The sequence below is a fragment of the Sus scrofa genome, chromosome 1 (assembly GCF_000003025.6).
Source record: "Sus scrofa isolate TJ Tabasco breed Duroc chromosome 1, Sscrofa11.1, whole genome shotgun sequence".
NCBI lineage: Eukaryota > Metazoa > Chordata > Mammalia > Artiodactyla > Suidae > Sus > Sus scrofa.
In genome coordinates, this window is record NC_010443.5 from 155,665,815 (window position 1) to 155,684,688 (window position 18,874).

Here is an 18,874-nt window from a genome sequence, read left to right on the forward strand (position 1 = left end):
CAGAGAGAAATTGATAAACTTTTCCTATAAATAGCTCGGTAGCAAATATTTTATATTTTGTAGGTCAAGAGTCTCTGTTGCAATTGCTCTGTTCTGGCATTAAAAAACGAAAATAGCCGTAGACAATTTGGACTATACATAAACAAATGAGAAAAGCTGAATTCCAGTACAAATTTTTTTTAATAAAAACAGAAGCTTGGATGATTTGGCACACAGGCTTCTTAGTTTGCAGATCCTGATGTGGAGAAAGAGTTCATTTAATTAATATCAAAATACTACTAATTTCCACTGACTATATTTTATTAATTTAAATATATATCATTTAATCAGGATTTTTCTTTATGTACATATATGCAAAATCTTTCATATAATACAGAAATGTATTAGAAGTACCAGGAAACATAATAGTCAGGACATCTCATTTTATATACAGTTCAGTCTGCAAACAAGATGTGTTCTAAAATTATCTCATGATCAGGCTTTTTTTTTTTTTTTTTTTTTTTTTTTTTTTGCCATCCCGCAACATATAGAGTTCCCAGGCCAGGGATCAGATCCGACTTGCAGTTGCAAACTATGCTGCAACTGCAACAACCAAGATCCTTTAACCCACTGTACTGGCCTGGATCAAAACTTCATCCTGGCGCTTCAGAGACTCCGCTAATCCCATTGTACCGCAGAGGGAACTCCTCATGATCAGCTCTTGATTGAATGACGCATATTTCATGTTTCATCACACATTTATTGGAGGTAAACATTCCTCTTTTCTGAAATTATTCTACTGGATTTTCATTTTGTTAAGCATCTTGTTTGATGCGTAAATATGATTTGTGCTTTTCATTTTTAAGAAATAGTTGGTCAGTCTTATTTGTCTTTGTGTAACTGTAACCTCTAACACAATGTCTTGCAAAAGTAAAGATGATAAATGAGGTTTCTTTTTCCCCCAAACCAATCATGAATATGTTTTTAATTTGAGATACAGCATGCTCCAGGACTGTGGGGATTAGGATGTAGACCTTAGCGTCTACCATCCAGACCACAGTTGATTGGACTAAACCTCAATATATAATTAAAGTCACTTGGATCATCTATGCTGAGACATCGGCAAGCCTAAACTTTCTGATTAAAGGGATTACCTCAAGAGCTGGATTGGAAACTGAATAAAGTTTAGCTTTTGTCTTCTGCCTGTTATCTGAAATTCATTAGCTGATCCAGTTTGCAGTTAGCCAATAGATTTATATTTCTTAATTATCTTTCTTAAAAAAAGAAATCAGTGGGTCTTCAGAATATTGATAAATTGTGATATTTTAATTCAAATCTTTATTTAGATTAACTCAACTCAATCCTGGCTCGAAATGCTTCTGAAACTCCAAGCTCTATTCTTCAGTCTGCTGGTAGATGACATTTGTAGAATTCCCCCAGATTGCATGTGAAAGCTGCCAATTGTTTACTGAATGTTTCTGTGTAGTTATGAAATAGCATTTGTGTCCCAGGAATTGTCCACCCTCCCTTAGGTTTGTTCTATGGTATGGAGACCTCCAGTAACCTATAGTGTAATGGTTTTGGCTCCTTTATGGGTAGTGCTGTGCTTAACTCTGCGACTCCAATCATATACCGTCATGTTCCATTTACTAATAAAATTTCTTTTTCCTCCACACCTGGAAAAGCCTTTTCTCAAGATATGAGGTAAATGCAGTGGAAGTAATGGCTAAATTTATTTGATAACTAGTCCCATTAGTCCAGCCAATTCTATATTCTTGGTTGTGGCGTATGTGTAAATAATTCCTCATTCCAGCTTACCTGCTATGAAGAAACTCTTGTCCTTCAGGAAGACAAGCATTTCTTATTAATTCATAGTACTGTGTGCTTATATTATAATCAAACCCAATTGGTTACTTTGCCTAAGTGTTTTATACCAGATTTTCCCTTAATGATATAAGAAATTGCTGATAATGGTACTATACATACAACATACAATTTTAAACTGTATTACATTCCTTAGAAAGTTAAATGCTGTCTCAGTGGAGTTTCTATGGTTCTGATTGTACTTTAGTGGAGTTATAACATTTTTGGTGGAGAAAATGCTGACCCACACTTGTTCCCTTATGCCTTAAGATAAGCCCTCCGGACATCATGTTGAAACAGACTCTCAGGTTGAAAAAGTGTAATTGTAATTCACGGTGTAACTGGATTGTGTATCAAGGCAGGAAACAATAGCCTATAAAATGTTAGATTTTTACACATACACTGGAACATGGATGAATCTAGAGGATATCATGCAAGTGAAATAAAGCATTCATAAAAGGACAAATACCGCCTGAAGCCGCTTACAGGAGCTTTTCTACATTTGTCAAACTCATAGCAGAGAATAGAATGGTGGTTGACAGAGCCTGGGGGTAGGTGAAAATGGGGAGTTGTTGTTCAATGGGTATAAAGTTTCAGTTATACAAGATGAGTAAGTTCTAAAGATCTGCTCTACAACGTGGTGCCTATAGTTTATGATACAGTACTATGCACTTTAAAATTTGTTGAGAGGGTTACTCTCATGTTAAGTGTTCTTACTTCAATTAAAAAAAAATTAAAAAGACTGCAGGTTGGGGGAAGCTTATTTTTGTTTGGTTTTGCTGCCTATTACAGGGGCATCTAACATTTATTTAGTAAATGGTAACCAAAAATTTGTTTTTTATGAATTCAAAAATGAAGTAAGCATGAATCAGACATCACATAATCTATTTATTTCTCATTAGCATTAGTTATAATCACTTTCCTATTCTCCCTTCATTGCTATGATAAAAAACAATGAACAGGCAAACAGGCATTTATTTCTGGTATTGAAGGACTCAAGTATTTCTTCTGAAATTCCTCACAGGAATTGCATATGTACTCCATAAAAATATTAAGTTTTATAGACATCAATCATAGTGTTAGACACTTCATATTTTTGAACCTTTCTCTTAGTTCGAAAATGATTTTTAACTAAAAACAGCTTGAGTAAACATTATGGAGTATGATATGTATTTTGTAATAAATAACATTAACTATTTAAAGCAAAATATGATTATAAATTTAATAAAATAAGTATACTTGGGTAATAAATAAACCAAGGAAAAGTAATTTAGCCATTGCCCTCTCTTTCTGTATTTTACTTGATTCCTGAGCAGAAAGACAGAATTAAGGAGCTGCCAGAAGGCATAGACACACAGTAAAAAAGCTCTTCTCTTTTTAGTAACTTTTGTGCCTGTTTTAAATTGATCTTTTGTTTCATCAGCTAATCCCCAAGCAGAGGGCATGTCCTTTCCACTTGCAGAATTCTTTTACATAAGATGAATTCCCTCCTTATCACCTCAAGCCAATAAGTACTTTATTTTCTTTTTGCTTGTTAAAAAAAAAAAAAAGAAAGAAAAAAGAAAAAAATCAGCTCATACTACTTGCTGGAGCGATCTGCATTTTAATCCCAGACTATGAACGGACATCAGAATGCCCTTATGATATTTTGCACAAAGGCTCAGTGTTCATGGCTCTACTCAGAGAACCCAAAATAGCATTCAGTAAGCAGTGACATACTGAGGGTCTTGGTACTAAAAGCACAAGCATCTGTAACTCAGAGCAGTATGGCACACGTAAGTTGGATGAGAAGCTTGTGAGGCAAAATCAGAACAAACTTTCCTACTGTTCCTCATGTGTTTCACATGAATTTCGAATTTCAATTTCCACAGAACTCTTTGAACTTGAAGATACACAGGTAAGAATGTGATAATAAGGCCTATATTGATTATATAAATTATCTATTAATGAAAATTGGGCCAACAAGTACTTGCAAAACTCTAAAAATCTTAAAACTTTATATATATATATATAGACCGTTATCTAAAACAAAGATTGGTAAGGGAAAATCTCCATCTCTGCAATTCAGAGTGAGGAAAAGTTCCTTATATTAGAACGTTTAAAACAGGTTTCTTGGAGGAATGTAGCTCTACTGCATCTTTTTCTTTCTTCAGGATTTTGTTTCTTAATTTATATGTATTTACCTCTGTACTGTCAGTTGTCAGTTGCTATGAGCAATAACATTCTCAAACTTAAAAATATGAGAAAAATATTTATTTCTAGAGTAAATTTTTGAATATAGTAAATAATTTATTTCTTAATAAATGATATTCAGTATGGAGCTTTCCACATATCTGAAAAGAATTATGTTTCTTTTGAAGGACAATCTATTATTAAAGTTGACATATGACTATTTTATTTTCTTCCTCCTTGCTAGGATTTTTCAGCTATCAAGCTTTCTATTGACTTTCAAATAATCTTAGAATGAAAAAACTTAAGTAATTAAGAATGTTACAAAAATAATACTAATAAAAGTAAACTTTTGAGCATATTATGAATACAGACATACATATTCAAACATGTACACACATTAATTTTAATCTCATATACATTATATGAAATTAAATCTAATTCATCAAATATGAAATATACAAAACTGTAAATTAAGAAAATGCAAAATGTGAAAGGCATTTGTTATTGTTTCAATTCTAATTTGTTACAAGTAATTTTAATTGGGTTACTAATTTTAATAAAATATTTCAATGTAAATTTGCTAAAAGGATTTAGTAAATCCGTAAACAGCATATGAAATAACACATGAAGAGGTTAACAACAAAAATATATAAATAGAATGGCAATGTTTTCTTTATATATATTTATACTTTAGCTCTTTGATTTTACTTTTTAATATATCTGGAGAGATGACATTATTTATATAAAATATTTGCAAATTTATATAATTACATAAGATATAAATATGTATATATTAATATATTTGTATTTTCCATGTAATGCAATCACAAACAATTTAATAAAATAATAGGCGATACAACATTCTTTATTTCAAATTCTAAATACTTTAAAGGTTACTATATAATATAATAATATGTATGTAAATATACATAATTATAATTTTTAATTTGAAATATTTAAATTTCAATATGATCTGAATATTCCTGTTTATAAAATTTTGTAACCAGTAAAAATATTTCCAAAAAAGTATTACCCAATTAGATGTATAGAATTATCCAGTTTTTTAAAATAAGTAGTTTATGAAATCTAGAAATCATTGATCTCTTATTCTTTTATGAGTTTTCTACATTACCAAGGCTTTGTAACAATGACTGAAATGAATCAGATCATTGTGTAAATTATATCTGCCTTTTGCCGTTTGAAATTTTGTATGTTCTTTACTTGTGCTCTTTTATGCTTAACACATAAACACACTTTCATGCAATTTGTAGATGTCTTAAAGTGTATATTACTTACTCATATTTTTGGGTTTTTTTTTGTTGTTGTTGTTTCCCCTTTGAAATCGTCCCAGGGTACTAATCTCTAGGCAACTTTTAAAAATAATTCAATTAAATTATCTTCAATTAAATTGAAGATGCTTTAAAATGATGTCCACAAATGCTCCCCACACATTCTTAAGAGACCTATCTTTCAGAAATTTGTTGTAATATAGCTACATATAATAGGCCAAATGACTAATCGATAACAATATAAATTGATACCTAATTTTTCCCACTCATGCTCATAACATGTACCCTTTATATTATGTAATATTTAAAGTGTTATAGTGTAGTATTTAACATTATTGAGTAGTAATATAGTAGGAGCAAATGTGTTACACCAGTTTAAAAGAACATACTGATATTTTCATATACCTTTCTTTAGATTGCGATTTATTGGTACTCAGCAAATATGAGAACCATGCTGATGAATATGAGAAAATGGAACTTTTATATTTTGTTGTCATGATATGATCTTCATTTTTGGCATAACAGATTGAGGATGAAACATTAACCAATGTGAAACTTAATAATCACTATGGATCCTTTTTTTTTCTTTTTTTTTTTTTCAGCATTTCTCGAACATTCACTAATTTATTTTTTATTGCCAAACTATGAGCTTAGCCTGACACTGTTTGCAGGTAATTTCAGCATTTTCCTTATCTCTGCCCCAATTTTGAAGGTTGTTTTTTACCATGAACATTTTTTTTAAGACCACAATCAAGGTATATGGAGGTTCCCAGGCTAGGGGTCCAATTGGAGCTGTAGCCAGGGGCCTAGGCCAGAGCTACAGCAATGCCCAATCGTAGCCGTGTCTACACCACAGCTCATGGCAATGCCGGATCTTAACCCACTGAGTGAGGCCAGGGATCAAACCTGCCTCCTCATGGATGCTAGTCAGATTCGTCTCCGCTGAGCCACTATGGGGAACTCCCCCATTCTTTCTTGCATTGCTGCTGACAGCTCACAGATTTGAGAAATGAATGAGCAGCTTTTGCCATAGTGACAATAGAGATGTCTGACCTTTTTTCGAATGACTCATACAGTTAGTTTGTTGCCATCCCTCAATTCAGAGAATCCAGCTAAAATGCTCTAAAATCTGCCTTTTAACAACTTAGAGGAAATAAATTTTTTTGAAATGATACATAACTTCTTGAATATTCTGATGTGATGCAATAAGACAATTATTGTCTCATAGTAAAAATGGCTCTGGATTTAGTAAAATAGAAATGCTTTTGTCAGAAATGTGTTGCATTAATTAGTACTCAATAAAAGATAATCAGAATCATCAAAAATGTCTTAAAGTTAGAGCAAAACATACAATTTTTCAGAGACTCTGCTTTGGCATATCAAGTCAAGTTGGAAATGTTATTATAGGACAATGATTTATCAACATACAAAATCAGTACATTTATAGTTTATCTGTTCATTCTAAGAACTCACATGATAGATGAATTTTGTAAGCTAGCAGGATAGTATATTAAAGTGGAAATAATTTTGGCACATCAATTATGGCTAAAAATAACCTAGGTTATTTTCTCTAAGTGCAAAATTTAGAAATGTTCCTGTGGAAATGAGCAAATTATACATAAATCACGGGAAAGAAAAATGCCACTATTTTTCTGCCTTTAAGTTGGATTATAGCTAAGTCATTTTCGAGAGTTTGCCATCTATTTTATTCTTAAAGAACTCTAGTGGAAACATCTATGACCTTCTTTGATAAAGAGATAATACCATCAAATTCAGAGATAGATGTAAAGTATAAGAGAACACTAAAAAAAGATAAAGAGAAAAATAGGACTGTATCTTTTATTTGATATTTTAATGGTATTGTTTGTCATTAAGCCAGTAATTCTTAACAGTTCTTGAAATCACTCTTGAATTAGTAAAGCAAAATACCTCTCTTTACCTAAAATGCTAGATGAAAAATAAAGGGGCCAAAATGTAACTTTTTAGTTGAATGTAAATCCCCTTCTTCTAATTTGGACTTTTGTCTTTGGGGCTATTTAAAACATTGGTTTCTCTTTGGTTTTTTATTTTCTGTCCTTATCCAATATCTAACTGAGGATGCCAATTCTATAGGAATATCAGGATTTGATACCAAATTTATTGGTTAATAAATAAGCATATGTATTTTTATACATGCATACACATATAAAAATAATCATGTATTTATAGACATACATACACATATCTACATATATACATATGTGTGTTTATATATCTTCCTGTGGTCAAATTTCAAATTTACGCATGTATTCATTTAATAATTTTAAGACCACACAAATTATTCGTTAAAATGCTGTGCCATTTTAGAGTGTGCATTGAATAAATTCACTTATATGAAATTTAAAGTTTTTTTTCACTAAAGTATAGTTGCTGTACAATATTGTATGTTACTGGTTTATATTTTAATGATTCACTTTTTAAAAGTTATAATTCATTTATAATTATTATAAAATATTGGCTACATTCCCTGTGTTGTACAAAATATCCTTATAGCTTATGTTATACCTAATAGTTTGTACCTCTTAATCTCCTAACCCTGTATTTGCCTTTCCCCCTCCCCCCTCCCCACTGAGAACCACTTGTTTTCTATACCTACGAGTCTGCTTCTTTTTCTGTTATATTCACTAATTTATTGTAGTTTTTAGATTCCACATATAAGTGATATCATATAGTAATTGTCTTTGATCTATTTCACCCAGCATAATGGCCTCCAAATCCATCCGTATTGCTGCAAACTTAAACTGTTTTAACGATATGAAACAATGTTGTCATTGCGTGTGTACATCCATGCGTATATGTATATTATGTTTATATATATATATGAATTTTTAGAAAAGGTGTTTAAAACACACAGTTCTTAATTCACAAGTATAATTTTTATGAGGTATATGATATTGTATTATAATGACATCACTGAGCCTTTGTTTTTAGAAGAAAAGGGACAAGCAATACGTATATGTTGTGAGTTATATATTACAAATCTTAGATATTAATTATCCACTTTCCACATTTTATAAAATAAAATGATATGAGTTGCCAGATTTTTAAAAGATAAGTTGAGAAATTTTTTCATATAAGAACATCATCCCTTTCCATAGAAATACATGAACTCTCCTTATCTAATGTCTCACAGACCACATAACTTAAATATTTAGGAAAAACAGGGTCATTTATTCAGTCAGTAGTTCAGTCATTCAGCTTATGCATTAAGATTATGCTGAATCCTTCTACAGCAAGCACTAAAAGAAAGCATGTTTATCCCCCCTGGTACCAATTACAAAGGAATAAAAAAATAAGATATTCTGTCTTACTTTTTAAAATAATTTTGTGGCTCAGATTAACTATATTCATGATGATTTTCCATCCTTAAATCTATGTATTTTTAACCCATCCCATCTCTTGGAGGTATTGTTACTGTTTTATAGATTTTAAAACATCTCATTTATCATGAAGGCGTGTTTGTTTTAAAATATTTTGTACTAAAATCATGATATATTCTCACTTCCTTTTAAAAATGTGTCCTTTGAAATGTACATTTCATATTAGAACCCCAAATTTGTTATAATTTTATTTCAAAAAATTTAAAGTAAATATTATGATGGTAATATTTATAATTATTTTCAGTTTTGAAGTTGATTTGAGTAAGTATTATCTTAACACATGGGGTGTTCTGAAATATTGTAAATTTTAATTTTCTGATTTTATATGTTAACACTGAAGTCATAGGGAAGCATAGAGAAACAATAATTATATTATTACTTACTTATTATTATTATTGTTCATAATAATAAACTATTGAGTGGTTACTTTGGTGTTTATTTTTTTCTTTGCAGTATCTTTACTTGTCATTTCTCATTTAATTGTCCTTCAAAGGGGCTCTCAAACACTGTGATTTCTATCTCAACAAAATCATTAACTCTAAATCCCCCAGGTCAAAGATCTCCTGCTTTCTCTCTGTTTGCAACTACTTTGAGAGACTCATTTACTCTTAGAACTCAATTCTCAACCTGTAGTCATTCTTCAACCCACTCTTTTCTAATTCTTGAGAATCACTTGCAAAACTTCTTTTGAGCTATTCCCCAGGAGGTACCTGTTTTTTGTCTTTAATTAATTAATGGTATAAGAAACCAAATCGTCATTTAGGGTGCCCATTAGAGCTGGTGGTAGGTAAATTATTGCTGATATTGTTGTAGTCTCTTTTAGTAAAATTTAGGAGAAATATCTGTTTTTCATGTTCATTTGTTAACTTTTCTAATACAACTCACTATAGAACTCTACTTTCTTGATAACATGAGGCTTGTCAACCACTAAATCTTTTTATTATAGAATTATGCAACTATCATTGTCATAAATCTGTCCAACTTCTTTAAACATTTTATTGAATGAATATGCCAAACATTATTCAAATAACTTCAACAATTAGGTTTCCACTTTTTTTTAGACAATAAGCAATGCATTGGTAAACAAATCTTTTGCACCAGAATTTTATGAATGTCAATTTATTTCTGTAAAATAGAGTTTCAGACTTGAGTTTAGTAGATTAAATGTCTGAAATCTTTAATGGTTCTGAAAGATATTTTCTAATTTCAAAATATCATTCAAATTTATTTTACTGAGAAACAACAAATAATAAGAAGCTATGGATTAGGAACTTAGAGGTTGTAGGACATAAGCATATATCTTTGAAAGACCTAAGAGGCAGGAGTTCTGTCATGGCTCAGTGGTTAACAAATTCGACTAGGAACCACGAGGTTGTGGGTTCAATCCCTGGGTTGCCGTGAGCTGTGGTGTAGGTTGCAGACACGGCTCGGATCCCTCCTTGCTGTGGCTGTGACGCAGGCTGGCGGCTACAGCTCTGATTAGACCCCTAGCCTGGGAACCTCCATATACCATGGGTGTGGCCCTAGAAAAAGGCAAAAAGACAAAAAGAAAGAAAGAAAGGCTTAAGAGGTAGAATTGATCATAGACGAAGCTTGTATATGTGTGGAAGGTGAAGTGAAGAAAGCATTAAAGGGGATTTTTTTATTCAAGTGAGAGTTTTCGAGTGGAGGCTGGTTTTTTTCAGTGAAACAAATAGTGATGATGTGGAACGGAGGATAAAAGATAATGATTTCTGAGTGGGACATGGCTATTGCACTTGGAAAGTAGGTTTACAGATAAGGAAAATAGGTGTATAGGGGCTGTTGAGACAGCTTTGTGATGCTTCAGAATATAGGTATCAACTGAAGCCATAAAATTGGTTGATAAACATATTTAGAATGAGAAAGAATTTTCCTAAGAATGAAACTCCAGAATTTAAGTAATAGTACAATTAAGTGAAATAGAAATTCTTGAGGTGAAAGAGGAAACACAAAAGTGGGTTGAGCTTTGGAAGCCAAAAAAGGAGAATTTTAAAAGGAAATATGGTTATGGTAAAGGCAACAATGTGCCATACCACTGTGAAGTTAATTTCAAGAAAAAATAAAAGTATTCATTGAATTTTGACAAAGAAATAAAGGGGGTCCCTTTTGACCTCGATAGATTGGTTGCATTGTAGCACTGCAGAAGGGGTAAGGGGAAGCCGGATTGCATTTTTCGGTAGATTAAACATGAAGACAGTGAATGGGCATTTATTCTGTAATAATATTTCCCCTCCATTTCTTTGAGATTTACTTTTGGATATTGTGCTTTCTGGATCAATCCTCTAATATCCTGATCTTTTCTATCCAATTTTCTATATCCATGCCTTGTTAATCTATCTCCTTTCTACAAGATTTTATCAATTTATCTTTTAGTCACCCCCAACCTTTTAAAAAAATAGTCATTGTATGGGACTTCATTAGATTTTTTTTCTGGCAATGACTAAGGTAATTGATTTAGAGACTCCCAAATATCATTGCAGCTTTTTACTTGAGAATATTTCTTTATTTAAGAAAGTTGATAGCTAGGTAGATAGAGTTCAACTACAAGTTGATGGAATCAGATTTTCTAAATCTATGTTTAGATGTGACACTATGGGTTAATGGTTTTAACCTTCTGTCTTAGGTCTTATAATTATTTATGGTACATTTCCACTTCTGTCTTTTGCCCAAATCTAACATTCTATAATAGAAACTGCACATATTAGCCTTGGGTGAATAAATCTGGAATAATGTGTAAACAGTCTGCAGCAAACATTTCCCACTTTTTGGTGCCCTCTCTTGGAAGGAGCTCTTTCCTCCATGATTTAAACAGCATTCATGTTACTCCTTTGAGTTTTGATTCCTGTGGTAATGGGGGCATACTAGTGATTTTCTTTTGCACTCTAAGAATGAATTAGTGTGTTCCAAGGAAATCTGGGATTATATATATTTAAGTAAATGGCATGTTTTTACGGCATAATAACTACCTTTATTGAATATTTGATATTTTACAGGTACAGTTCCACTTCCTTTTTACATAGAAGTCAGATATGTTATTTCATTTTACAATTGGAGAGACTCAGTGTCAGATTTTTTAAGTACCTTGATAAGTGCCATGCCAGCTATTATCTTTATAGATGCACAAATCTTTACATTTTGTACAGATTCTCCTTAATGGTTAGCATTAATTTAATATTATTAAATGAAGATTTAAATAAGTAAAATAATTAAGACAAAGAATGATATGGAAATTATAGAATTCATTTGAGTTAATACTTTACTTCATGGCATAACTTCATCTACCATTCTTAATCTTTGTTATTTATAGTAACCATCCATTCTATACATAGCTTGGCAACCAGAAAGTTACTACTCCATAATTAGGGCTATACAGTAAAAGTCATTCTGAGAACCAGAGAAAATTAACCTCTTGAAGAGAAAAAGCAGGACAAAATGGGAGTTTTGAATTTGGGACATCCAGCATGAGTCTGTAGTGCTCCTCAGTGGTGCAGAGCAGTCTCTAAATAGGTGTTTATATACCACAAGGCATGCACAAGACCATCAACAGAGCTGTGGGAAAATAGAAGAAATTCTATGTATTGAGGTTTTATCTCTTTCTTCTGCATTTAAGTTTCTAGTATGTTTTATGAAATATCTATATAGTGGTAAAAGTTCTAGAAGTAAATGATTAGTATATAAATACATATATGAATATTGGAGTCCATGTTGAGGGCATTTTATTCTGACAGGAGTATAAAATATGGAAGTTTGAGAAGCACTGCTCTAAAAATAAACCCTAACCAATATCTTCACATGTATTTCTTTTCCAAAATAGCATCCATGTTCTAGAACCCTGCAAGCACACTGGTTACAGGGTACGCATTCTGAAGGAAGCGAGAGCCTTAAATTTAACTTGCTGTACAGTGGGAAAATAAAAAAAAAAATTTTAACTCTAGTTCCACCAATTATTACATGGCTAAGCAAAGTTCAACTTACAGGTGCTTATTTTCTCCATCTATAAAATAGCAACAATAATAGAACATATATCATACAATTGTTGTAAGACAAATCAATTAAAGAATGGCATGCTTTTTGTATAGTTATAATCATGGAGTAAGCACCCAATACTTGTTAGATAAGATGATGATGATGACGATGTTAACAATGAAGATGGTAGTGTCCTCAGGACTATTTGCCTTAGAAGAATCACTTTTGGGGCTTGTTAAAAATACCTAACTGATGAATCAGAATCTGCGGAGTGGAACATCTACATACTATCCAGCTTTTCAGTTAATTCTAATGTAGAAAAAGATGTGCAAATCATTTCCCAGCAATGGAGAGATTGAACTAACCAGGTTACTGTTTACACATTTGAGAAATGAGGAATTCTCTGCATGCAGAATAAAAATTTTAAAGTAGAACAAATGTAATCAGCTCCAACATAAAATAGAGTATTACGACATGTTCATTATTTAAAAACTATTTCTTACTAATATTGTCAAAAAAGTTCTTTTGTATGGTAGCTGAAATGCTTTAAATATTTCACCAAGTCCATCTGAATCTAATAATGTGTGGTTCTGTGAAACTGTTTTATGAATTTTGAAATCTCGCACTGATTGTACACCCACACCCACACACACACACGCACAAGCGCGCAATAGTAGAGTGTATGACTTTAAACTTCTTTTCATTCCCTAAGATTTGGGTCTTTAAAAAAATCATGTTTATATTATGCCTTTTTCAATAACAAAATCATATTTTCCACACCATTTAGCAGTAGTGCTTACTAAGTATTGTTCTTGATGGTAGAATAAATTTATAGATATAGTTATAAAGACGTACTGAAAACAATTGATAATCGGAGAAAAGAACATTTGGTTGATATATCTGACTAGGTTTTATGTAGCTACTAATACAACATCAGCAAAAAATTGTCAAATAGAGTACAACTCTGTCTTTATTTACCAAATAAGCAGTAGCTAAAAATATTTTCAGCAAATGAAAAACAAGATATCTTCATAATGGAAACTGAAGACAAAATAAGTAAATGTAATAAATATTTGGGAGAGTAGAATATATTGTTTGTAGGAAGAAAAGTATTTTTCCTTTATCTTGTCTTTATAATGATATGTAAGTTCAATTTCACAGATATTATGTGATGAAAATAATTATAAAGTTTTTAAATTATGAAAAACAATGTTTTAAGTGGAAAATGCCTCACTTTACATTATTCTGACTGAGGAATTTTCGACTCTTTAAATATATGGTAACTTACGGTTTTGTAAAACTGCTATGATTTGTTTGATAATTCATGAAATCATCAAAGTGCATCTTATTCAATCTTTATTTAAAATTTTTGCTTTCCTAAGTCTTTCTTTTAGTTTTTTTTAGCATTAAAAAAATCATTATTTGTTAGTTATATACTATCTTAAAGCTGGAAATTCATTAGGATTAGACTGATAATAAAAGAAACCTGGGGTATATATGTCTTTTTTTTCTTTTTCTTCTTTTCCCATTTTTTTATGGCCACACCCACAAAATCTGACCTACACTGAGCCACTGAGTTGTGGCAATGCTAGATTCCTTTTTTTTTTTTTTTTTTTGACTTTTTTTAGGGCTGCACATGCAGCATATAGAAGTTCCCAGGCTAGGGTAAAATCAGAGCTACAGCTGCTGGCTTAAACCACAGCCACAGCAACGTTGGATCCAAGCAGCCCCTACACCACAGCTCATGGCAACACTGGATCCTTAACGCACTGAGCAAGGCCAGATATTGAACCCACATCCTCATGAATCCTCGTCAGGTTTGTTAACTGCTGAGCTACAAAGGGAACTCCAATACTAGATCCTTTAACTAACTACTCCTGCCAGAGATCAAACCCATGCCTCTGCAGAAACTGGAGCTGCTGCAGTTGGATTCTTAACTCACTGTGCCATGGCAGGAACTCCCTATACTAAATTTTCTAATCAATATTTCAGTGGTATATCTGCATGAATTACACTTTAGTTTTCAACCTGTATAAATTATACACACACACACACACACACACACAGGACAGAAGCCTAGAAATAATATTCTTTTTTTTTTCTTTTTGTGGATGTACCTGTGACGTGTGGATGTTCCTAGACTATGGGTCGAAACAGAGCAGGAGCTGCAGGCTTGTGCCACAGCCACAGCAACACAGGATCTGAACTGGATCTGCACCTATGCCGCAGCTTGCAGCAATGCCAGATCCTTAACCCACTGAGGCCAGGGATCTAACTCTCATCCTTACAGAGATGTCAGGTTCTTAACTCATTGAGCAACAATGGGAACTCCCATAATATTCTTTTTGTTAAGACACGATGTTTTTTGTGTGCGTGTAATGCAATTTTATTTAGTTCTACTCATAAAAGTCAAAAATTAACTACAATTCATCTAATTGTGAAGATAATATCTATTTGGGACCAATCATCAATAAGTCCACTCTCATACAATATAAAGCAGTGATCCAAATCATGAGGGTTTATCAATTTATATAGATAAAATATTCCAATGCCAGTCTAGGACTATGTAGGAAAGAAATAGAATAATTTTGCATGTGATATTAGCTGGAAAATATCATGTTATATATCCTATGCATTATATTATATATCTTGTACATTCTATATAACATATTTATACTACTTAAATTTTATTATATTTCATATATATCTTATTATATTTCAAACTTTACATTAATATTGTTTTGTTATGCATTATATATACACATTCATGTATACAAAGTTGTATGATTAGGGATGCAGTGATGCCTCAGTATTATTGAACCTATTTATTCTGCACATTATCAGATCAGACTAGGAAAAGCAGTAATTTCAGTTGTAACCTCAATTAAGAAAAGAATCATATTCATAACAAAAATTATTTGAAAACTAGTAAAGTAACTTATTTAGCCTAATAAAACATATATGACAAGCCCAACAATATATAACCACTTAATGTTTAAACACTAACAGCTCTCAAAGTGAAAATTTTGGACCTTTGTTATGTACACGTGTATGTTATATACTATTTATTAATTTATTTGCTATTTAGCATTGCTGAAATAGTGTCTACTGCCCACTGCATCCTATGCCCCTAATTTTTCAAGTTTTCCTCTCCTGTACGTAACTTCAGCATGTGGTTACAGGTTCTAGATTTGAAATTAGAAGTGGAAATCTATAGGACTGAATATACAAGTGTCCATCCAAAATAATTCTGTTCATTCTTTTTGAACTGAATAGGTTGAATTGAATCAACTGGCAAGATAATCATTAGAAAGCGAGGATTTAAGAGTTGGGTTAGTGTTCAGGGGGGTGTGGTTAGAAAGGAAGAAATAGAATTACTATAACTCCATATAGAATAAAATAGCTATTAGAACTAAAGAGAGAGTTCAGAAAATAAGCTACAAAAAAAAGAAGGAAAAGTAAAAAAAAAAAAACTATCTAGAAAGTGTAATTACTAAATTGGTATAATCTAAAATGGCAAAATAAACATTGTGGCTCAGTGGTTAATGAATCTGACTAGCATCCATAAGAACTCAGGTTTGATCCCTGGCCTTGCTCAGTGGGTCAGGGATCTGGCATTGCTCTGAGCTGTGGTGTAGGTCGCAGACACAGCTCATCCTTGCTGTGGCTGTGGTGTAGGTCGCAGACACAGCTCAGCCTTGCTGTGGCTGTGGTGTAGGCCAGCAGCTACAGCTCCAATTCAACCCCTAGCCTAAGAACTTCCATATACCATGGGTATGGTCCTAAAAAAAAAAAATATATATATATATATATATATATATATGTACACACACACACACACACACATATATATGTATAATATTTAACCATCTAATTCATACATTAACAAAATTGCATGGTATTTATAAAAGCACATAAATAATTATATTGGCAAACTAAAACTCTTAGATATCACTGGCTGAAATAAATAGATTGCATAATTTGGAAATCCATTTGAAAATATCTGGTAAATATGAATAAAAGATTACCTTGTAATCCATCAGTTTAAATGTCTTTTTTTTTTTTTTTTTTTTTTTGCCAGAGAAACTCATATACATGGATGCAAAGGAACAGGTACAAAGCTTTTTATTACACATTGATAGTAAATGAATAAGGAGAAAGTAACTCAGAGCTCCCTCAATAGGCAATAGATATAAAATTGAGATTTCTTCGTATGTCAGTGTAATCCAAGTAGTTGAAATGAACGGACTCAGTCTACATATATCAATATAGATAAGTCTAAATAATTGATTAATGTATATATACACATTGTTTTCAACAATAAAATAAATACATACATTTTTTCAATGTGTGTGTGAGTGCATGTATAACAAATTGTTCTTATTTATTGCATCAGTCTTGGGACTTGATGTACAATGTATAATTGCGAATAATTCACATATTTGTGCACTTTTTGTGTGTTTTTGAGAATTTTAGACTGGCTAATGCTATATTATGAATGTGTGAATCTAGACTTATCTTTAGTGGTACATTTCTTTTGGTATATACTGCTCTTACTTACCTTTCATCTTTATAATCATACATGAAGTAAAATCAATAGTAAAACATTTCTTTAAGGTAAAAATTTAACATCTACTTTTCTTACTTACAACTATTAACTGTTACTGTTTTAAATGTTAATTGACATCACAGACTAAAAACAGCTAACAACAAAAAAATATTTTCTTCTTGTCACCTCATATCATGGGAATGCCACCAGAGATAATATCTGTCTATCTGTCTATCTTCTTCAGTATAATCCAAACTAAAAAATCAATACCTTCACTAATTATCTGAGAAAGAAAATAAATATGTATCTCAAGGGAGAAAAAAAGGCTAAAGTCAATTGTTTTCTAGGAAATTAATTATCCTAGCTAAAGTTAAATTTAAAAGTTGTTCATTATAACTTTGATGAAATGAAGTTTTCTTTTAAGTTTTTATTTTAATGGCATACCCCAAAATTATTTTAACATTTCATAGATTGTGGATATTTATGTAAAATATCCTGGAATTAAATGCTTGAGAAATGTTCCCAAATCTAAATGTGTCAGGCAAGTGGAAAATTATAAATAAAAATAAAATTCAAGATAAAAGATTACAACCATTACTTTAAAAAATAGTGAAGACATGGGAGAAGTATTAATTCAGTACTTAATATTGTGGAGAATATATCCCTCCAAAATTAAGACTGGATTGACCTAGAGAAACCAATGTTTAACATATGCACAAGGAAGAAATTAACCAAATTATACAGACTACAGAGATATGTAGCCTATTTAACTACACTTACTATCTTAATTTGAAAATGACTTAAGTTGGGCTGCTATCTGAAATAATGTTTTTGAAATTAATATGCAAATATACTTGTCCCTGAGTACATTGTACTTCTTCCCAACTCTGACCCTATTTAACTTCTTGTATTCTTTCAGATTAGGTGTTTTTATCTCTTCTCTTACTTTGACAAGTCTTTATTCCAGCTATCATCTCTGACTGGCCTTTGAGACCCCCTTTCTCTCATAAGTTTATATAAGCTCACTTTGATCTTCTTTCTTCTCTTTTTAAATGGATGTTAATAATTAGTAACTCACTGAATTACAGGGAAGAATAAGAGGAGAATACGTGGAGTACTTATTATGGTGTCAGGAATATAGTAGGTGATTTTACTAGGGCTGTAGGCCCTGTAGCCAACTTCTCAGCAATCTAATACCACAAATATTTAAGAGTCAGTAAGGGATGCAGTATTCAGTTCCACTAAGTGACCCAAGCTTGACTGAGTCTCCACCACCTCATAAATACAGCATCTAGTTGCCAAAGAAAGCAATGATAAAGAAAAAAGAATTATTTATAGGTCTTTCACTGCTTTTTTGTTCTAAAGTAATGGATATAACTTTTACTTATATTTTGTTGAAAAAATTAGACATGGGAGTTCCCCCTGTGGTTCAGTGGTAATGAACCCAACTAGTACCTATGAGGATGTGGGTTTGATTCCTGTCCTTGCTTAGTCGGTTAAGGATACAGCTTTGCTGTGACTGTGGTGTAGGCTGGCAGCTACAGCTCTGATTCAACCCCTTGTCTAGAACTTCCATATGCCATGAGTGCAGCCCTACAAATACAAAAAAAAAAAAA

The 18,874-nt window shown here is 31.9% G+C and overlaps 1 protein-coding gene across 3 annotated transcripts in view; it reads left to right on the plus strand.

Moving 5' to 3' along the window:
• CDH19 (cadherin 19) overlaps nucleotides 3,547–18,874 on the plus strand; it is an 89,190-nt gene continuing 73,862 nt past the window's right edge. The window contains exons 1-2 of one of the 3 annotated variants that reach the window (XM_003121695.4): nucleotides 3,547–3,739; nucleotides 16,791–16,822. The gene's annotated coding sequence lies outside the window, so the exon portion shown is untranslated. The remainder of the gene's footprint in view (nucleotides 3,740–16,790; nucleotides 16,823–18,874) is intronic. The other 2 variants (XM_013993286.2, XM_021099400.1) reach the window with 2 other exon arrangements.